The sequence below is a fragment of the Schistocerca cancellata genome, chromosome 8, assembly GCF_023864275.1.
Source record: "Schistocerca cancellata isolate TAMUIC-IGC-003103 chromosome 8, iqSchCanc2.1, whole genome shotgun sequence".
Classification (NCBI taxonomy): Eukaryota; Metazoa; Arthropoda; class Insecta; order Orthoptera; family Acrididae; genus Schistocerca; species Schistocerca cancellata.
In genome coordinates, this window is record NC_064633.1 from 562,311,164 (window position 1) to 562,333,882 (window position 22,719).

A 22,719-nucleotide genomic window follows, 5' to 3' on the forward strand; every position below is an offset into this window, starting at 1 on the left:
ACTTTCAATGTTCTACGTTCACTATCCACATTAAACGAAGGAGCGTGGGGGCGCATGTTATAAACGAATGATTTTCAAATAACCGTCTCCCCATTCTGGTTTAAGATGTTCGTGCTTTTCCGTAAATCGCTTAAGACAAATACTACGTTGGTTCCTTTGAAATAACTTAGCTGAAGTCTTTCCCCACAATTCCCAATTCCGAGCTCGTCTTGCGTCTTTAATAACTTCGTCGTCGACGGGACGATTAACCGTAATATACCTTTTCTTCTTCAACAGAAAGTTTACTAATTTTATAGCATAAAGAGGACGGGTGAATGTGTTAATTTGAGATGCAGAACGCTGCCCAATATCGACTACGTTGAACGTTGCAGGCCGGCCGCTGTGACCGAGCGGTTCTAGGCACTTCAGTCCGGAACCGCGCGACCGCTACGGTCGCAGGTTCGAATCCTGCCTCGGGCATGGATGTGTGTGATGTCCTTAGGTTAGTTGGTTTAAGTAGTTCTAGGTTCTAGGGGACTGATGACCTCAGATGTTACTTCCCATAGTGCTCAGAGCCATTTGAAACATTTGAACGTTACGAAATTAAACATGTTGCCAGAGGAATCAACTAGTAAGCGTTGAAAGCTAGAAACTGTTGTTTACCAGACGGAGATGCCTGACACTGCCTTTATTAGTTACAGATGCACGACCGATTTATTTCTATGGCGGAGAAAAAGCAACACTTCAGTTCATGATACGGTGTGCGTTATGTTTGCACGTAACGGTTTTGGGTTGCGTTGGGACAATGGCTCACTTATTTGCTTGATATTGCGGTGCCTGGCTTTGCCTGCAAGTCCTGTGTATTCAGTGCCGCAAGGCGCCCACATGCTCAGGAATTTTGTCCATATTTTAAGAATGGCAAGAAAAAAGTATTTCATTATGTGGTTTATCTACTCTCATATTTTAAATCGTTCATATTCTTGCTCACTTATTCTAGTAGCGGAAATTTTGCTGTAGCCGCAACTCAGGGCGATGAGGATTAAATTGTTTCTTCATTATTGCACTTTGAAGTACGTCTTAAAGAAGGGTTCTAGCTGGGCTGTAAATTCTGATTGGCTTGGATCGCCTGATTATTGTGAGCTGAGAATGATAGATAATAGGTTTCAAATTCGCTTAACCTTCGTGTTTTGAGGTCTCTCTTAAAATGGCTTACTTAAGATTTTCCTGTTTAAATAATTATAGTTCTCTTTCAAAGCCACGGCACTTTTGCCCGTGCAAGCTTCCAACTTCCAGTTATAATCAAGAATTTAATGAAAATGGCAAAGGTAATGTGAATCAGAACACTGGGAGGAGTTGTGATCTAAATAACAATAGATTTATTCATTCTTAGCATCATAAGTCAAAACAAAGTGGCTGAAGGAATGACACACAAACATTGTTTACATTATTTATATTGGACAAACGCTTTCAATGATATGTGGTTTATGGTGAACAAAGTGATCAGCTAGGGATCAACACACACCACTAACGAGAACTCTAATCGCTTTACCTGAGTTCATATATATGTGAATCCGTCGTATGGCCTATAAACTACGCTACAGTCAAGCATCTATATTCTACTATCCATAACGAAAAATATTGTTCCAAAGAACATGTAACACCACCGCCCTGCCGGACGTGCGTTAGCTCAATAAAGCCTGTACTGTAATAAGTTCACGGGCTTCAACTTGTAAACAAGGATTTAGTACATAAGTTGACCGCGTGTACCTAATGGAAGCAATTCGGACTTATATTCAGTCAGTAACTACAGTGATGCGTCAAGCAAATGTAAAGTATAATTACGCGTTCGCATGGACAAGAAGTACACACAGTAGATACTACCAATGATTAATAATACGGTCGCCAGCCTAATTAGGCATTGAGTGAGTTTTTCCCTGTACAAGTATGTGCATGTACAAGCATAACAACACGTAGTAATGTTGCGTTTTATAGCAAAATTTAGAACCAGAAAGAATCTACTGAACTAAGGTTTTCTTCTTTTGTATTAATTCGTACGAGCTAAAATTACACAACACCACACAGCAATGATTACTACAAGCTGCACTTCGTATATTGATCAGACTGAAATCGGGCATAGATTACCCTAGAATCAGCAATTTTGAACACACACATACAATGTCACTATTAAAATTGGAAAAAACACTAATACACTTAGGTTTAATATAGAACGTAATTTTACTGTTCAATTCTGATCAGTACGCTTCAAAATGTGCAAGAATAGGCAAGAAAAAGGGGGGGGGGCCCTGAAACTGTTATGGTAGTTATCATGAAACTAGCAAGTTCTGAAGGTAAATTAACACTCAAAGTTATCAATCTGTGAAGAATTAATCTTTTGTCTTATTTTTACGGAATCGATTAGTTATCATTCTTTCAGTCTCAAATTAATTAAACAACATTGCTAGCTCAATTCAAATTTTATCTTTCAATTTAATCACACTGTTGTTCTTTACTAACATTTACATTTGCACTCCTAACTTTCAAACTGCTTTATAGCATAGATCGATCTGCAGATAATTTAATACTAACTGTAGACTTTCAGTTCGGGATACTCGGGTTGCACAATATATGGTAAGGACCCTGTCTAGGTCAATGATAAGGATAAGTGATGGCTAAGGCAATTCTGGTAGAAGTCACGTTATTATTGAACAGTTAGAACAGTTTCAACACTGGTCCACACAGATACACTTCTAAAGATGAAATAAATGTTTGACCTGTACACGTAGTTGCGGCGGATGGCGGGCAGCGAGATAGCGGTCAGCTCAGCACACATACAAGCACGGCTAAGGCTCTCACAGTATCGGCACTTTCATTCTTCTTAGCGTCGTAATCTTTCCAATTTTGTGCCTGAGGAAATAGCCATGCCAAGTAGTCGTCGGAATCGGCCCATCCGAGGCTCAATGGAACCCACTTTTCCTAGATAGCCTCCTCGGTACAGTACATGTTCCTCTGACCGATACTCAACTCCGACTGTGTCACTGAGCCCGTTGTGCCGAACCGCGCCAGTGTGCGTTTTCCCGCGCTCGCCTGCATCCACCTTTTTCCGCGCCCCTACAGGTAGGGTATTCACCACAGGTTTTCTACTACACATATCCTAATGCATTAACTACGTATGGACCAAGTGTTTAAATTACAATTTTCACATTATACAATAGTATTTAACATTAAATACATTTCCTTTTGGTTATCAAATCGCTTGAAATCTAACATAAGTAATGACATTCATTTCAAAAGTTGTGTACAGTTTCTTTAACATGACACGAAAAGAAAAAAAATCTAAAATAATGTTTACATTATTTCACATAAATTCAGAAAGGAACATTTATCTAAATGCATAAAGAAAAAAATTATTATAGGTACATTATTGTTACAAACAGGGTGCTGAAAACATATATTGGAGCCCTACGCCGTAGCAGCGAATACTTTACCCCCTTCTGGTCAGGGTGGCACACCACGATGCGCTCGGCTACTGGAGTCATGGACGGCAGCAATCTGTCATTGTGGCGCGCGCCAGAAAAAATGCAAGTACGCGGTCTCGTGTTCGGCTAATTCTGAACGCGGGTACTTCCCTATGAGCCTCTGAAACACCGGTGGATTCCAGCGTGCAGGTGGACCCATTTGCTGATCCGCCAAACCAGTTTGACTCCGTGTCACGACTATGCCTGACAGAGTGTGTGAAATGTTTAGACGGCCAACTGAAAACAAATAAGTACACCCACGCATCACTCGTTGTGTGCGTGATGCTAGGAGCTGTACCTCTGGTGGTTCAGATGGTGACTGGCACAGGCTGTAAGTGGCACATTAGCAAAGGATACAAGTCTCACCGTTTAGGTGAAGCCCTGCAGCTCTTTACTAGCGAAGCACCAGTACAAGAGTGTCTTCTTCTCTTTCTCTCAGCTTTCGTCGCCACCTCGGTGGCATAGAATATTTACAACTTAGACTACTCCCACTTTAGCACAAGCCAATCAGGAGCTGGAGTGTGGCATTCGAAGCTGGGGGACCGTCCCTTGCTCTGCATATCCAGATTTGACCAACCATCGATTTTAAAAATTAATTGGGTGAAAAGGGAAAAAGATTCAGCTTCGCGGCCTCTTTCACAGGCGTTGTAAGTAGGCTGTTTAAGTTTTCTTATTGGCACCGCCACGTAGCGCTCTGTATGAAAATCACTGGCTGTGCTGTGTGCAGTCTGTGGCTAGTCTCCATTGTTGTCTGCCATTGTAGTGTTGGGCAGCAGGATGCTAACAGCGCGTAGCGCTGCGCAGTTGGAGGTAAACCGCCAGCATTGGTGGATGTGGTGAGAGAAATGGCGGAGTTTTGAAATTTGTAAGACTGGATGTCATGAACTGCTATATATATTATGGCTTTTGAACACTATAAAGGTAAATACATTGTTTGTTCTCTATCAAAATCTTTCATTTGCTAACTATGACTATCAGTAGTTAGTGCCTTAAGTAGTTAGAATCTTTTATTTAGCTGGCAGTATTGGCGCTGGCTGTATTGCAGTAGTTCGACTAACGAAGATTTTTGGTGAGGTAAGTGCTTTGTGAAAGGTATAGGTTAATGTTAGTCAGGGCCATTCTTTTGTAGGGATTTTTTAAAAGTCAGATTGCGTTGCGCTAAAAATATTGTGTGTCAGTTTAGTGTTGATCAGAATAGGTAAAGAGCGAAATGTCTGAGTGCGTTCAGTTCTGCTCAGCTTTTAGTAAATCAAATAATGTAAGAGGTTTATCAGCACAGTAATTAATTAATTTTTCTAAGGGGACGTTTCAGCGTTTGCGCCGTCTTTCCTAAAAGCATGATCTGGATGGAGCCACAGCCCTCTATCTCCCCTGTTGCGTCCACTTCGAACTATCCAAAGAACGGCCATGACCTCCCTGAAAGCATCGTGCCTTCACAATATGTTTTGTAGCAAAGGCTGGACGTCTGGGTGCCATTGACCTCTACTATGGAAATTCGCAGAAACACACAGTCGTCTCATCGCCTTCCTGCCTAACAAGTGCCTATCCTCTGCTTTATTGTCGGTCATCAATAGTATGCCTATATCAGCAGCGTCTCCTCAGCGCTAGTCAACCTACCTGGACGTGGCCACCGACCGACCGGCGCCATCCAACGTGTCTGTACAACGAAGGCCTAAAAGCGATCAATATTCATCGTGAGATCTGTGCAGTTTAAGGAGAAAACATTATGAGTGATGGAATAGTAAGAAAGTGGGTGAGAGCATTTAAAGATGGTCACACAAACGTGCATGATGAACAACGGAGTGGGCGTCCTTGGGGTGTTAATGGAAGTTTGGTGCAGGAAGTGGACAATAAGGTGAGAGAAAACAGACGCTTTACGATTTACTCCTTGCGGGATGACTTTCCTAAGGTTTCTCGTAGTTTGTATGTCATCGCGACCGAGCACTTGAATTACCGTATATTGTGCGCACGTTGGGTACCGAAAATGTTGACGGATGTGCAAAATACCAAACGTTTAGACAGTGCATTGACTTTCCTTGAGCGGTACCACAACGACGGTGATGATTTCTTAAGCCAAATTGTTACGGGCGATGAAACATGGGTGGCCTACGTCACACCGGAATCAAAGCAACAGCCATGGAAGTTGAGCAAGAGCATAGTTTTGCTGCAAGACAATGCCCGTCCACATGTGGCGAATTAGACTAAAGATGTCATCACATCTCTTCGATGGGAGACTCTAGATGATCCTCCGTACAGCCCCGATCTTGCGCCCAGTGACTACCATCTGTTCCTGCACTTGAAGAAACACCTGGGCGGTCAGCGTCTTCAAGACGACGACGAAGTCAAAACAGTGATGATGCAGTGGTTAACAAGTTAGACGGCAGACTTCTATGAAGAGGGTATTCAAAAACTGGTACAACGTTATGACAAGTGCCTCAATATTGACGGAAAATATGTAGAAAAGTAGATTAAGGTACAGGCTTTCATGTAAAAATAAAATTATTTAGATATCTTAGCACGTCTTTTTTTAATTTCAAGACGGTACTTACTTAAAAAAAAAACACTCCTCGTATACGGATACCAGTCACTGTACTCAGACCCCTATTTCGATCTACAATAGGTGGGATCCTTCTTACACGTCGGTCAAAGGGCCTGCAGAGGGCGTAAGGGGCGTAGTGTAACGCCGAAACTGGTAGCAAAAAATGAAATAAAACTAGAATATTGATGGTTGAAGGTGTTTTTTCATCTGACATTACTAATGCACTCTGGTGTCCTTTGTACTTGTCCCAGAGAATTGCAACTGTAGTACCCGCCAATGGTGCGTACGTGTATGAATTTATATGGACGTACGACGGTGTCTTCCTAGGTCCTTAGCTCGTTCGGTCAACGGGTGTAATACAATTGTAGAGCAGTCGTTACCTTGAATATGGCAGCGGTGGGGTTATCGGCGGTTGTTCCAGGGAGCTATTCTAACACTGTATTAGCAGAGAAAAGCTTAGAGTTCATAGTTCTACGTCTTTCACGTTCCTCTCCACACAGATATTGCCGTCAGTTAATCTTAACAACGGTTCTTCATCCCGTTCTACTTTTACTTTCCCTCGGTTCTTGGTAGCCTTGCCCTTTTCTTGTACTGCGGACGTAAACCTTTTACGTCCCTAGTGACGTCTGTACCTCGGAGAACGCCGAAGACGCCGTGCGCGCTTAGTTACTCTCTCCGGAGAGGGCAAATGAGGCTGCTCGCGACGAGCCCGAAGCCGGCGGCGCTGTCCGAAAGCAGTTTGTTACGTCGAAATGGAAAAAGTTTATAATACGTTTACGGCATCGCGCCGCCTGCAGCCGCCGCCAGACCCCGCCGCTGTACAGGTGCTCGGCAAGGCGAGCGTGCCTGATGATATGCGGCGCAACTTGCGCTATAAGCGGCGTCACTGGGATGGGACAGTGGAGTGCCGGGTCGCATCCGCGAGGGCGGGGCCTCGCGCCCTTGTGTGTTTCTGTCGGTACACTTCCTATTCAGGAGCAGCAGAATAGAGAGAGAGAAGTAAGCTGCTTGTTTCTATTTAAGGGGCTCCGGAACGCCCTATACTTGCAATGTTAAAATAACGCTTGTAAATTACATTTTTCCTCACAAAGTATTTGAGGTAGGAAGTTGAACTTTTTACAGATTATTTACTGGAATATGGGCTACAACTTAACACAGGGATTTTAGAAAATTTTAGTTCAGTTATTAAAGATGATTTTTTTTCAATTGTAATGAAAATTCACAACATTTTTTTGCAATTTTTTATTTATATATTAAAAAATATACAGATTTTTGGAAAAATGCTGTGTTAAATTATGCAGAAGGTACTGTGTAACATTTACTGAAAGTTTGAAACAAATATGTTTGGAAGATCCTTAGAAAACATGTAATTAGTATGAGAAAATAAAAGTTTTGGGAATCGAGCGACAAAGATTGGATTAACTTTTTAGCGCATTCCAGATCCATAGGATGGATTATCTTCATCCTCTGCTAACTCCTCCTCCAGCTTCCTCTTGTTCTTCCTCCTGTTTACTCTTGCTTGTATTTCTAGACTCTTTACAGCCCTGTCTGCAGCCCGAAGGCGTTCCTTGTCTAAAGCAAGCATCGCTCGTACCATGTTAGAACCTATCTTCATTCCCATATTTCTAAATACCTTGCACCTTACAACGTTGCCATCATTGAAAGTCGCAACAGCATCATACACACCAAAGTGAAGTGTTTCTGTTCCAACAAATACAGTCTTGGGGATTCTCGACCATATAACGCTATTTACACTTTCATTGGGGTTTTGAGTTTTTCAGTGAATACACTTTTTCAACAGTTCAGGTGCTGCTAAGTCTCTGAAAATAGGTTAGCCACAACACATGCTTTATCTCACATCACTAAAATGTACCTGATGAACACGGACGTTAATAATAATACCATTTGACAGCAGTTTAACAGCGCCACAGTGGGTCACGCCCATGTAGAACACATTTAAAAAAAAATTTAAAAATAGTTGTAGTCTTCGGAATTGAATAAATTATATATCTATTAAAAGGTAATAGTCTGCAGATTCAGAAAACGCAAAAAAGTAAAAATTGAACTTTTCATGATTTTGAGCCTTTCCGGAGCCCCTTAAACTGAGTGACCCTGAAATTACGACACCATAGAGACAGCATCCAGCAATCATCAAATTTGCATGAAACGCATATGCAACTGATTAGAATTTCAGCACAACCTCACAACGTGAGCAGAAGTAACGCCACTTTGACAGTTGGGTGACAAAAGTAATGGGATATCTTCCAATATCGTGTTGGACCTCCTTAAGTCAGACGTGGTGCAGCCACTCCAGGTGACATGGACACAACAAGCCGTTGGAAGTCCCCTGCAGAAATATCGAGCGATGCTGCCTCCATAGCCGTCCATAATTGCGAAACTGTTGCCAGTTAGGATGTTTTGCACGAACTGACCTCTCGATTATGTCCCATAAATGTTCGATAATAAATCCAAATCCCAAAGAAAGCAGGTGTTGACAGATGTGAAAATTACCGAACTATCAGTTTAATAAGCCACGGCTGCAAAATACTAACACGAATTCTTTAGAGACGAATGGAAAAAAACTGGTAGAAGCCGACCTTGGATCAGTTTGGATTCCGTAGAAATGGAACACGTGAGGCAATACTGACCCTACGACTTCTCTTAGAAACTACATTAATAAAAGGCTTAGAGAAAGTTTTGACAATGTTGACTGGATTACTCTCTTCTAAATTCTGAAGGTGGCAGGGGTAAAATACAGGGAGTGAAAGGCTATTCACAATTTGTACAGAAACTAGATGGCCGTTATCAAAGTTGAGGGACATGAAAGGGAAGCAGTGGTTGGGTAGGGAGTGAGACAGGGTTGTAGCTTCTCCCCGATGTTATTCAATCTGTATATTGAGCAAGCAGTAAAGGAAAGAAAAGAAAAATTTGTAGTAGGAATTAAAATCCACGGAGAAGAAATAAAAACTTTGAGGTTCGCCGATTGTAATTCTGTCAGAGACAGCAAAGGGCCTGGAACAGCAGCTGAACGGAACAGACATGGTCTTGAAAGGACGATATAACATGAACATCAAAAAAGCAAAACGAGGATAATGGAATGTAGTCGAATTAAATCGGGTGATGCTGAGGGAATTACATTGGGAAATGACACACTTAAAGTAGTAATTGAGTTTAGCTATTTGGGGAACAAAATAACTGATAATGGTGGAAGTAGAGAGGACATAAGAAAAGCAAAACGATAATAATGGAATGTAGTCGAATTAAATCGGACGATGCTGCGGGAATTAGATTAGGAAATGAGACGCTTAAAGTAGTAAAGGCGTTTTGCTATTTGGGGAGCAAAATAACTGATAATGGTCGAAGTAGAGAGGATATAAAATGTAGACTGGCAATGGCAAGGAAAGCATTTCTGAAGAAGAGAAATTTGTTAACAACGAGTATAGATTTAAGTATCAGGAAGTCATTTCTGAAAGTATTTGTATGGAGTGTAGCCATGTATGGAAGTGAAACATGGACGATAAATAGTTTGCACAAGAAGAGAATAGAAGCTTTCGAAATGTGGTGCTACAGAAGAATGCTGAAGATTAGATGGGTAGATCCAATGAGGAGGTATTGAATAGAGTTGGAGAGAAGAGTAATTTGTGGCACTTGACTAGAAGAAGGCATCGGTTGGTACGGCATATTTTCAGGCATCAAGGGATCACCAATTTAGTATTGGAGGGCAGCGTGGAGCGTAAAAATCGTAGAGGGATACCAAAAGATGAATACACGAATCAGATTCAGAAGGATGTAGGCTGCAATAGGTACTGGGAGATGAAGAAGCTTGCACAGGATAGAGTAGCATGGAGAGCTGCATCAAACCAGTCTCTGGACTGAAGATCACAACAACAACAAATGTTCGATGGGATTCATGTTAGTTATCTGGGTGCCGAAATCATTTGTTCGAATTGTCCACAACGTTCTTCAAACCAATCACAGATAATAGTGGCCCGGCTACATGACATCGTTGTTTCGCGGAAACATAAGTTCTTAAAAGGCTGCAAATAGTCTCTAAGCAGACGAACGTAATGTACTGCGACATTCTTTAGACACCACTAAGTCGCAGGAAATATGCTGTACGAATAGGCTCTAACAGCACTGCAAAACGTAGTGAAAAGCAATGTCAGACTATGTAGCTCACTTTCGTCATTGTAATATTACAGTAAGTTTTTCTGTCAATCGCCAAGGGGTCTGGGTTCGATTCCTGGCTGGTTCGGAGATTTTCGCCGCTCAGGGACTTGGTGTTGTATTGTCCTCATTATCATCAGTGGAAGGCAACAGGAAACCACCACTGGAATCACTTCCCAAGACGCTCATGCGGTGGTAATCTCTGACGAGGCTCCCCCATGTCTGACGAGGCTCGCCCATGTCAAGACCTGCCGTAAGTCAAAACACAAAGTTTTAAGTCGTACTGATAATACCTTGCCTACACTCAACGACATAATCTGTGTGACTTGAAACAATCGTCTGTACTAACACATCAACGTTACGTAAGATTTGATATTCAGCTTCTCACGCTACGACATTCCTGTGTGCAAAAGACTGGACACAATAACTCTTTGAGTGATTAATGAGTCTGTGGCAGCTATCTGGATATTAATTACAGAAACGCATCTATCATAGTTGTCTATGTTCGAAAGATAAACTGCCACCAATGCTTATATCAATCACAAGAAAAATACTAAATGCAAGGGTCTACGGGTGGTTAGAAATGATATATTTACTTCTCCAATAACAGCAACCTACAGCGAAGCTTACTCTGAGTATTCCGACAACACAACTAAACAACGTAGCAGAAACGACAGCTTTCATATATTACTGATGAATAAGTCATATAGATCTGAATGCGTCATATAAATCCGTTGCCTCTTGTAGTTGGTCCTCCTTTAAAGCTTCAACCAATAATCGTATGTACAATAAAACGGCGTGAAAGTTATAAATTTTTACGTCAATTGGAAATATGTTCACAAGGCAAAGTTATAATTTAATATTGTTTATCTTTCTTTGGCGGTCAACGATAACCACTATAAGTAGCGTCTTGCCACAACAATTTCGTTGACTCTATCGAAATTTTATCGTAGAAAACTATTTCGTTAATCTCAAACTTTCAGAATTAAATGGAAAAACTTTTCATTTATAATTAATCACTTTTCAATAAAACATAGACTTGCTTTTCCTCTCTCAATAAAGATTAATAATCTTTCTTTCCGTTGCAAATTATTTCTTGAAAAATACTACTCCTCTATAATTTCTTTGAACTTTGATTTTGCTGAAATTCCAGTCGTTTTCTTTATTGGTCTTTGGGTTTACTTTATTAGGAAAAGGTATTAGTCTGGTTTGAAATAGGCCTTTGATTATTTTTTTTGTAATAATTTGGAAGTAAAGGACAAGTCGGGTACGAACTTTTTCAGTTTGAAACTGTTAATCCTTTATTTCCTGCACTCAATTGTGTACAGATGCAAGTCAGCATTTTACTTCTGCTGGTTCTCTATTCCAAACCCCACTAAGCGGAAACGTAATTTAAAAATAAAACAAGAAACCTAACTGTCACTGCCGCTTTTCAACCATATGAACTTTAAATAATCAAACAAAACTCAACCACTTCATTTAAAACTCAAAATCCAGCATTTGATTATCTCTTTTAGAGAGAATTAGTCTGTTCGCTAATAAATGATTCTTGATTTATCGTTTAGCGAAATTATCAATAAACTTCCGATTGTGTCTCAATAAGGAACTATTACATAGGACGACCGTTCTCTTTAATATGGACTATGCATTTAGTGCACCCAACGAGATTTCCGGAATTTACTATATTACGACGCTCAGGCCAGGTCACACAATAAATCCCAACCAAATATTGCTAACTCACTATTCCTCAGTACTAGCGTACATCTATATAGCCACAGCAATGCGGTGCAACGGAAATCCATTAGTATGTGCTTTAATCCTCAACCACAGAAAGAACTAAAGGACTTCGCGTGTACCCGTCTCTTCACATACTCCATCCAACGGAAAATCTCACATTAATATTGAAACAAGATTCGCCTACCATCGCGTGACTATTAAGCATCTCAAGATACAAATAATCACAAATAGGAAAAACTATTCTCACCCTTCAATGAATCGGAACTTCTCCTACCCCTGGCGGGTCTACTATCTTCCAGAATCGGCGAAATAATCATTTTCTGCACAAGCCAACAATTTTCTCAAAATGCCTTTCTAAACAACTCAGAACTGCTTTGAACACACGTTGCGGACTAATTAACTTATCGTACATGTGAGCCGATATCATACTCTTGAAAGAATCTCTCTAGAGGCTCACTACTCGAACAGTACTCGGATACTACTCCTGAAATTCTAAAAGGACATGCCAAGGAAAATTCTCTGCGAACAAACATACCACACTAATTCTTCTTTTAACAACAAGTCTTTCCCCTATGCAGTTGCTGGAAAACGTTCGTAGTGGCCAGCTGCGTCGTAGTTGTTATCTTTGCCGCACGTCGCGATTCAACAGTCAGTTCGGCGTAGCAAACTCGCTGACGTGGCAGGACACCGCCTTTCTCGACCACCAGGTGCCGCATACTGTATCTGCAACATTTTAACACAAAAATAAGAGAAACCTATATAAACAACTGAACTCTTCACTCTCCTAACACATAAAAATCTGTAGCAAATTGAGGCGATACAAACATGTGATGCGGTTTTTTCAGGTTGAAGACGGTTTGGTGCATTACAATAACGATTCCCCGTCAATGATCGGGTCAATTGTACCATGTAAACGCAGTCTACCCCATAATGGAGCCACCACCAGGTTGCATAGTGTCTTTTTGACACTTGCTCCTTGGCTTCGTGAGGTCTATGTCTCTCTCGAACTCTACCATGAGCTCTTCTCAGCTGAAGTCTGGACTCATTTCACCTGACCACAGTTTTCCAGTAGTCTATGGTTCAACCGATATGGCCACGAGTCCTGGTGAGGCGCAGCAGGAGATGACGAGCTGTTAGCAAAGGTACTCGTATCAGTTGTCTGATGCCACAGCCCCTTAACGCCAAATTTCGCCGTACTATTATGACGGATATGTTAGTCGTACGTCCCACATTCATATCTCCAGTTATTTCACGCGGTGTTGGGCGTCTGTTAGCACTGAAAACTTACCGCAAACGCCGCTGCTCTCTGTCGTGAAGTGCAGTCCGTCGGCTACTGCATTGTCCGTGGCGAGAGGTAACGCTTGAAATTTGGTAATCTCGGCTCACCCTTGACATTGTGGACCACTGAATATTGAATTCCCCATCGATTTCCGAAATAGAATCTCCCTTGCGTCCAACTCCAACTACAATTCCACGACCAAAGTCTGTTAGTTCCCGTTGTGTGGTCATATTAGTATTAGAAACCTTTTCAAATGAATCACCTGAGTAGAGGTGACAGCTGCTCTTCTTTTTTTTTCTTTATTGTTATTTTTAAACCTGTTGACAGGCAGGCCAGCAGCAGCATACTACGCCGCTCTTTGGCCTCAGAGAAACACAAAAGATACAAATGAAGAAAATGTGAGATAAAAATATGGTGGACATATAAACGGAGACAAACACTTTTTGAAATACATGGAGCCGTTCACGGGCGTAGAGTCCAAGACAAAATTTGTTCGGACACTTGGACACAGACATAGACGAAAATTGTCACACGTGAACGTAGGTGCACAAAACGAATAACACTGAACCACTTAAGCACAAAACGACGGCACACACAGAACACGAGGCGTTGACCTCCGGCGCGCGAATGTTCACTAACTGTGTACGAGTCCGGGGACAAGCCAAGAGAGAAGGAGGGGGGGTGGGAGAGGGAGAGGGGAGAGCAGATGCCATTGGCAGGGGAGATAGGGGAAGGGAGGAAGGGGGAGGGGAAGCCCGGGGGAAGATGGGTGGAGGGAGGGGACGGGGAAAGAGAAGGGAGGGAGGGTGTGTAAGGGAAAGGACACAGGAAGTGGGGGTGGGGAGGGTCAAAGTTGATAGGAGGGGTAGATGGAGGGGAGGAGGACATCATCAGGGAGGGGGAGCTGGTGGAAGCCACCTTGGGAGAGGGTAAGGAGGGTGGAGAGATGGAGACCAGATGGGACGTGGGAATACAGGCGCGGCAGTGGGCGGGGGTGGGAGAGGATAGGCGAGACAAGCGGGTGAGGAGGATCGAGTTTTTGGGAGGTGTACAGGATCCATATCCTTTCAAGGGAAAGGAGGAGGTATGGGAATGGAATGAGATCGTACAGGATCCGCATGGGGGAGGGGAGACGGATGCAATAGGCGAGGCGGAGAGTATGGCGTTCAAGGATTTGAAGGGATTTATAAAAGGTAGGGGGGGGGGCGGAGATCCAGGCCGGATGGGCGTAACAAAGGATAGGGCAGATGAGGGATTTATGGGTGTGGAGGATGGTGGAGGGGTCCAGGCCCCACATACGGCCGGAAAGGAGCCTGAGGAGATGGAGTCGGGAGTATACCTTGGCTTGGATTGTCCGGAGATGCTGGATCCAGGAGAGGCGACGGTCGAGGGTGACGCCCAGGTACTTGAGGGTGGGGGTAAGGGTGATAGGACGGCTATAGACGGTGAGATAGAAACCAAGGAGGCGGAAGGAAGGGGTGGTTTTGCCTACAATATTCGCCTGGGTTTTGGAGGGATTGACCTTGAGCAACCACTGGTTGCACCAACCGGTGAACCGGTCGAGATGGGATTGGAGAAGGTGTTGGGTGTGCTGCAGGGTGGGGGCAAGGGCAAGGAGGGCGGTGTCATCGGCAAACTGGAGAAGGTGGACGGGGGTGACGGCGGTGGCATATCTGCCATATACAAAAGGTACAGAAGGGGGAAGAGGATGGACCCTTGGGGCACACTGGCAGAGGGAAAAAAGGTGTAGGATTCCGTGTTATGGATGGTGCCATAGGAAGGACAGTGGGAGAGAAAGGAGCCGATCAGACAGACGTAGTTAAAGGGTAGGGCGAAGGTTTGGAGCTTGAAGAGGAGACCGGAATGCCATACGCGGTCATAAGCAGGTTCAAAGTCCAGGGAGAGGAAGACTGAGGAGTGACGGGAATTAAGCTGTTTGGAAAGGAGATGAGTGAGGTGAAGGAGAAGTTCGGCGGAAGAGAAGGACGGCTGAAAGCCACACTGGGTAACGGGAAGGAGGCAGTGCTGGCAGAGATGCTGGTGGATGCGTCGGGTGATCATAGATTCCAGGACCTTGCTGAAGACCGAGGTAAGGCTGACGGGACGGTAGGAGGAGACGGCGGACGGCGGTTTGCCAGGTTTAAGGAGCATCAGGATACGGGAGATTTTCCACAAATCAGGGTAGTAACTGGTGGACAGGACTACATTGTAGAGCCTGGCCAGGGTGGAGAGGAAACAGACAGGAGCTTCACGAAGGTGACAGTAGGTGACACGATCGTGACCAGGAGTGGTGTTGCGTTTTGTGTGGAGTGTAGCAATGAGATCCTGTGTATTGATAGGGGCATTGAGTTCTGTGTGTGCAATGTTGTCCAAGTACTGGAAACCAGGTGCGAGGGGAGGGACAGAGGTGTCAGTTCGATTGCGGACATCGGGCAAGAGGGAGTAATTGAACTGGGGATCATCGGGGATGGAAAACACATCGGAGAGGTAGGAGGCAAAGTGATTGGCCTTACTAAGGGTGTCAGGGAAGGTGTGATCATCATGGAGAAGAGGATAGTAGGGGGAAGGTTTAGTTCCGGTAAGGTGATGGAAGGCTGACCAGAACTTGGACGAGTTCATAGGTAGGGTAGCATTTAAACGGGTGCATGTCTGTCGCCAGTCCCGGCGTTTTTTAGCCATGAGCAAATTACGAATGTGTCGCTGTAGTTGCCAGTGGCGTTGTAGTGTGTCCAGGTCACGTGTGTGAAGAAAGGCACAGTAGAGACGACGGGATTCATGGAGGAGGAGGGCGGCCTGTGGGGGTAGGACGGTGGGGGTAGGACGGTGGGGGTGGAGGGCGACAGTAGGGATGTTGGCCTCGACAGCCTCAGACAAAGTCTGCTGGAGAATGGAGGCGGCATGGGTTACATTGTTAGGGTGGTGGTAGGTGAATGGGGGGCTATTGACCTGGGTGGAGATGGTATCCCGGAAGGCATTCCAGTTGGCACGAGAATAGTCATGGACGTACTTGGGGGGAGGGTCATTACGAGAGTCGGGGCGGGGACGACGACCATCTGAAACGGCAAGGAGGACAGGGAGATGGTCGCTACCAATAGGCTCCAGGACATCCACCGTTATGTGGCCAAGGAGTTTAGGGGAGGAAAGGATAACATCGGGAGTGGAGTTGGATTCGGGACGAGTGTGCTGAGGATGAGGTCGCCTTGAAGGGAGGAGAGGAACCGATGCCACCGCCGTAACTGGGCGGTGGAGCGACTATGGATGTTGAGGTCGGCGGCGATCACGTAGGAGGAGAAGGTACGGTCAGTGTCAGAGAGGAAGTCGAAGGGAAGAGGAGCGTTAGGACGGACATAGATGTTGGTGCAGGTGACAGTAAGGCCAGGGAAGAAGAGACTAAGGATCATGTGTTCGTTGGGATCGGGAAGGAGAGGTTGGAGCCAAACGGGGATCTGGCGGTGGTGACCAATGGCAACTCCGCCACGCGCAATCGGGAGGGGATTATCGGAGCGCTGAAGGAGGTAGAGCGAAGTGTTGATGGTGTGGTGGGGTTGGAGGAAGGTTTCATTGAGGAGGAAGGTATCCACACGATGGGTGGCAAGGGTGTGCAGGAAGAGGTTCTTGTTGGCGGGAAGGGAGCAGATGTTGCTGAAAAGGATACGGTGCTGTTGCGCCATGACAGGGATTTAGACGAGGGTGTCAAGACAGGAGAAGGTGAAATGGGCCTGGTTGTTGGAGTAGGTGGCGTATATTTTTAGGTGGAAAATGGAATGGGCAGCTAGGGATATCTGTTGGAGGGTGTGGGGGCACTGAAAAGGATGAACATTCTGAAGGACGATGGTGAGGAATCTGATGATGTCCTCAGCGGTAGGGGGTGGGTGGAAGGAATTGCTGGGAGGGGTGGGGGCATCCAGAGGACGGACAGGAATAGTGAGTTCAGGAGTAGTAGGAGGGGGTCGGGCCTTACATTTCTGGGAGTAAGTAGGATGTGGCAGGTTACAGGTATTTCAGGAGGGCGGGGGACTGGAGATTGGGGCACTGCCATAAGAAGTGGGCTTCTCTACAGTGTGGCCAGGTGGGTGCCTCGCGGCACTCAGATGTCGTGTGTGCATTATACCACAAGCACCTCTGGCAGCGGAGGGATTGGGGAGGGGAACGGGAAGGGTCAACTGGGTAGTGTTGGTGAAAAAGAAGGGCACCCTCCTTCAGGAGACGGTCTATGGAGGAGGCGTGTTCGGAAAAGACCCGCAGGTAGGGATGGCTGAGTTGTGGCTGTGGCGAACTGTACGCACCTCCAGATGGGGCTGCGCCTTGAGCTCTGCCAACACCTCCTCCTCCGTGATCGCCGGACTGTGCCAAGTGATCACGGCAGTGAGAGTCGGCGGGCGAGGTGGGGGTTGGTGGGAAGGAGGCGGGGAAGGAGCAGGGGTGAGGGAGGCACTAGGGCCAAAGCAGGTGACAGGGATGCGGGAAAGGAGATCTGTGTGGAGGGTAGGGCTGGGGGAGGAGATGAGCACCGAATCATGGCGAGGAGGGAGGAGGGAGATGGGGGCACCAGGAAAATTCAGGCGAAGGAAGAGGGTGAGGTTCTGGGTCTCAAGAAGGGAGGGATCAGGACAGGAGAGGAGATAGCGGTATTAGGAGGGGGTGGAGGCGGAGGAGGAGGGGGCAGGGTCAGGCAGGGAGACATCCATGGTATCATGGGCTGGGGAAGGGGGACGAGGCAGAGCCTTTTTGGGAGTAGAGGAGGCAGGGGTGCCACTGGGGCGCTTGACAGCGGCGGAGGAGGTGTGGGCTATGGGATCGACTGGAATGTGGCGGGGAGTGGCAGGTCCCGGTGCTGGTGTGGGCGCCGTAGATGGTGAGGGCGATGGCGAAGGCGACAGTGAAGACGATGATGATGAAGGCGAAGGGGAGAGTTGAGCATGGGCCGTAACCCTCCGGGCGACCACCCTAGCGGGGGCCGCAGAAAAGGAAGGAGCAGAGGGAGGGAGTGGAGGGAAGGGAGCAGAGGGGGCGCGGGAGGGAGTAGCTGGGGATGGGGCGACAAATAGTGAGGGAGATGGGAGAGTGAGGACTGGGGGGATGGACTGAGGGGGAAGTGATGAGGCACACCACATGACAGTGGTGGCGGCGGCGAAGGGGGATGTGTATATGATGGTGGTGGTGGTTGCTGTAGTGGTGGTGGTGGGGGTTGACATGGTGACAAGGGGAAAAGCACAGGACAGGACAAAGAAGCAAACGAGGGACGGACAAGGCGACGAGAAACACAGAGTAAAAGAGACGGAGAAACGATGAAGGAGACTGGGGCCGAAGCCCCACTCTGCTGCTGCTGGCGGGGGAGGCGACCTGGTTGGCCGGCCGGTGGGGACGCTGCTGCTGCTGCTGCTGCTGCTGCTGCTGGCTGGGACCGCTGCTGGCTGCTGGATGCTGCTGGCTGCTGGACGCTGGCTGGGACCGCTGCTGGCTGCTGGATGCTGCTGGCTGCTGGACGCTTCTGGCTGCTGGACGCTGGCTGGGACCGCTGCTGGACGCTGGCTGCTGGCAGGAACCACTGCTGGCTGCTGGAAGGAACCGCTGCTGGCTGCTGGCTGCTGGCAGGAACCGCTGCTGGCCGCTGGCTGGGACCGCTGCTGGCTGGCTGGCTGGCTGGCTGACTGGAACCTGCAATACACCTAACGCTTCGATTAGAACCGAAAGGCCAATCGAAGGGCGGTATCCTTCCGGATTACCGCCGGAGATGACAGCTGCTCCAATGCACTGTGTACACGGTACTACCGCCACCTATGTATGTGCATATCTCTGCCTCTTCAATCTTGTCGGTTCATTGTATTTTTTACATTATGAACGATTACACCTTGGATGTACAAAGCGTGCCACGTTTTGGAAATGTAGGCTTGGATGTTCATAAAATTTTCTGAACACGACGTACCCTGCATTCACGCCACTTCACTTCAAATGCGAGCCGGAAATTGCACTAAGATTGCGCCATTTCTCTTCGAATGCGTGCTGGTAGAGAGTTAAAATGGACGAAAACATGTTCTGTAGCGCTCCCTCCGTGATACCTAGATACCGGTGTCGAATGCGGAAATGACTGTCAGCCACACTACGATCAACACAGAGAAACGACGCAGCTGTCTGTTTTCCGCAGCGATGCTGTAATGTGACGTCAGTCCTTCCAGTACTATGAGAGTTACATTGCTCACAGATCCAGGTAAGTATTTTTTTTTTTGAAGTTACATGTACCGAATTATACAAGTGCAGAGTTTGAGGACTTTTTCTCTAAATGTCTGTTGGCCAGACGTCACAGTGGACTGATAATTTGTAGACCGAGATTCGATTTCTGCTGATAACAACACCTTCTCATTTTATTTTATTCCTCGTGAGGAGGGACTATTAATTATAAATTTAAAAATAGAAATTCAGTTTAGGTACGGAGAATTAATACATTCCATTTAGCTACCATTTCTACCCCTGTAAGTCGAAAAGCTATTGGTCAGATGTTGTTAAAAGAAACGAGTACACGAGGATATTTGGTATCAAAGCTTTCACTGTAAATAATCTGCCAAAGAGGCCCTTTTTTAGCAGATCTTTAAAGGAGAAAGTGACATTTAATGAGTCAGGTAAATGTACTTCAAATGTAATCCAATAACAGAGGGATATGAGACGAGGTTCACCAATTTGTCTTATGTAACACTGAAAATTTCGAAATACTTGCAAAATATTTTAAGCAAATTCTAAATTGTTCAAAACAATTCCATGACCTCTACTTCTGAAATGCTTATGAAAATCTATAGTAAACATTAACCCAAAATGTCAAAGAAACTAAAGAAGTTATCAGAAACTTTATAAAACTGTTGCTGAAGACTATTACAATACACTGCAGAATTTTTGAAATGGTCACTACCAAAAATAAAAAAAAGTAAAATTAATCTTTAACAAAATTGGGAAAACGGAAAAACTCCAGGAGAGTGGAAGGTGGCCTTGATACATCCACTTCATAATAAAAGGCAATAAACAAGTTGTTAACAACAACACAGGAATTTCTTTGCAACCAGTTGCCTGTGACATATTTTCCAAGGTTGTACTAAACAGAGGAGAAACAACACTGGTCAATGATTTAGGTTAATATCAAGGTGGTTTTAGGAAAGGCAAATCATCTTCTGAACAAACATTCAGTCTGAAATCAATCATTTGCCACACACTACGTATTTCAAAAATCACTACTTTTCTTAAAAATTGTGTTTAATAATCTGTGCAATCGTGAACTATTAGGAATTTTTAAGCACCATAGTCATGACTCCACTGTCGGTAAGTGGTCTGCAACACACACTGGTACTTCGTGGATGTGGTTTCGGTACCCACAGATACCACCTTTTTGTTTTACTTTATTTCTCACAAGGTTAAACCACTAATTACAAAACACAGATATTTTTAAACAGTTCAATTCATATATGTAAAATTAATACATTCAAATTAGTTGCGATTACTACTATGGTAAGTGAAAAGTAAGTCACCACATTGTAGGACGCTGGTATAATGTTGCATGAGCCATTCCTAAAGAACTCTTACATTGCTGCTGATATTTAAATTTTTTACTTGGCAGAGTTCCCATGCAACAGTGAAATGCTCTCTCTTCACTCTCTAAGGTTTGTCATAAAGCTCTTAGCTTTCATTCGAAGTTCATTTTTTACGAATGTATGGTAATTAATCGCCTGTACGCATTTCCCTTTCATAAACGTGAATACTAATTTCTCATCTTAAAAGCTGCACTAGCAATGTGTACCACAGTTGCAGCGGTTTATACCGGTGGTGTACTATATAGCGAACGTGACAGCCACCCATCGATGGTGTGGAAATTTATTGCTACTTTTTATGTGAAGCGTGGAGCTTTGCGACTTTTCTCTAACTAAATTACTGTTTAATATGATGTCTGTGATGTATTTGTAGCCACTAGAATGTAAAATGCGTTTTGGAACTACTCAGAATGAAATTTGTTCTGCGGTAAGTAATTACATTTCCTGTCAACGGTGTTGCACTATGAAGTCTGCTTTAGCCCCAATATGGCGTTTCCATAGGGAACATTAGTGTACAGAGTCCAGACTTTTCTACATAGGCTTCAAAAGCAGTCAAACTAGAGGTGCCATCTATCGGCTAGCGGGTGCACTAAGCTGCTGCCAACGCAGAGACCGTAAAAACGAACTACACATACTTATTGACTTAGCTCTTTTGTGACTGAATTACTGAAAATATCAGAAATTAGTGTAAAAATAGGTTTCTTCCTTTTGGGATGGATACTGAGACAGGCCATGTTTCTAAATTTCTGTTTTTGTATATAGTTTTGGAATTAGTTTAAGTAGGATGTAAATGTCTTACTGGAGTCGATTAGGAATAAATTGTTCCCTAACTTTATTCCGACACGAGTTCAGTGGGACGTATACGTTACTAGGGACTAGGGTCTGGAAGAAGAACAATGTAAGTACCATTATTGAAGAAATAAATTTAATTATTCACAGGTTAACAGTTTTTTAAATAGTTCTAAACATGGCTGAATACAATGCGATACTTTTCAGTAGCAGCATATGCAATTATTCCTTATCTCTTGCTTCCATTTGCTGCCTTGTCTGCATCGCCCTCCTGTGCTCCTTGCTGGGATATGGTTTCCAGCTGCCTGTAAGGCCACATCATCATCCTAAACAGGGATGTGTGCGTTTGTAACCGTAGTGTAGTGGTGACGTAATAAGCCAGTTATAGTTTCATACACTGCTCACCACCCGAAAGATATAAGATTCGTCACAAGAAACAATAAATATGGTACAACCACGCCTATAGCCTATCCTGACCTGCATGCATAGCAGAGTACACATCTTAACGGGAGCTGTAGAGCAGTTTGACCTGCGAAGAAAAAGACTGCCAGTAGGTCACTTCAATGGTAGCATTGATTTTCTTTTATTCTTTAGGACGTAACGACAGTAAATAATTTCATCACGTTTAACAGTAATAATGGAGGAAAATGTGATGAATTTTCACTCTTGCTCTCTTTCCGCAAGGAGAAGTACAAAGAGAAATGGAAGGCAAGCGCTCACCACAAAAGACGAACCCAAATCTGTGAATTTTTCCGTGTCATACCAAATCGAGGGAAATAAAATACGAATACAGCACCAAGTACAATACATAAATCCAACTATTTAGACACAAGAATGAACAAAAGGCACGAACAAAAATTCTCTGTACACACTGGCCTTAAGGCAAACTCATTAAGGAATTTAAATTAGTTTCATCAATAAATATACACACAAAGCTGTATATTTCTAGCAGACAGTGTAAACAAGACAATAAATATCTTAACCGAGATTTTCTACTACAGACAGAGGAAAAACTACGTGAAACGGCCAAAACGCAAGGCACACAATGCACAACTGAAACAATTACGCGTTGGCTCTAAGCAATTGACACCTTCAACGCTAGATTGTAGATTGGACTTACATATCCCTCTGAACTCAGGAAAA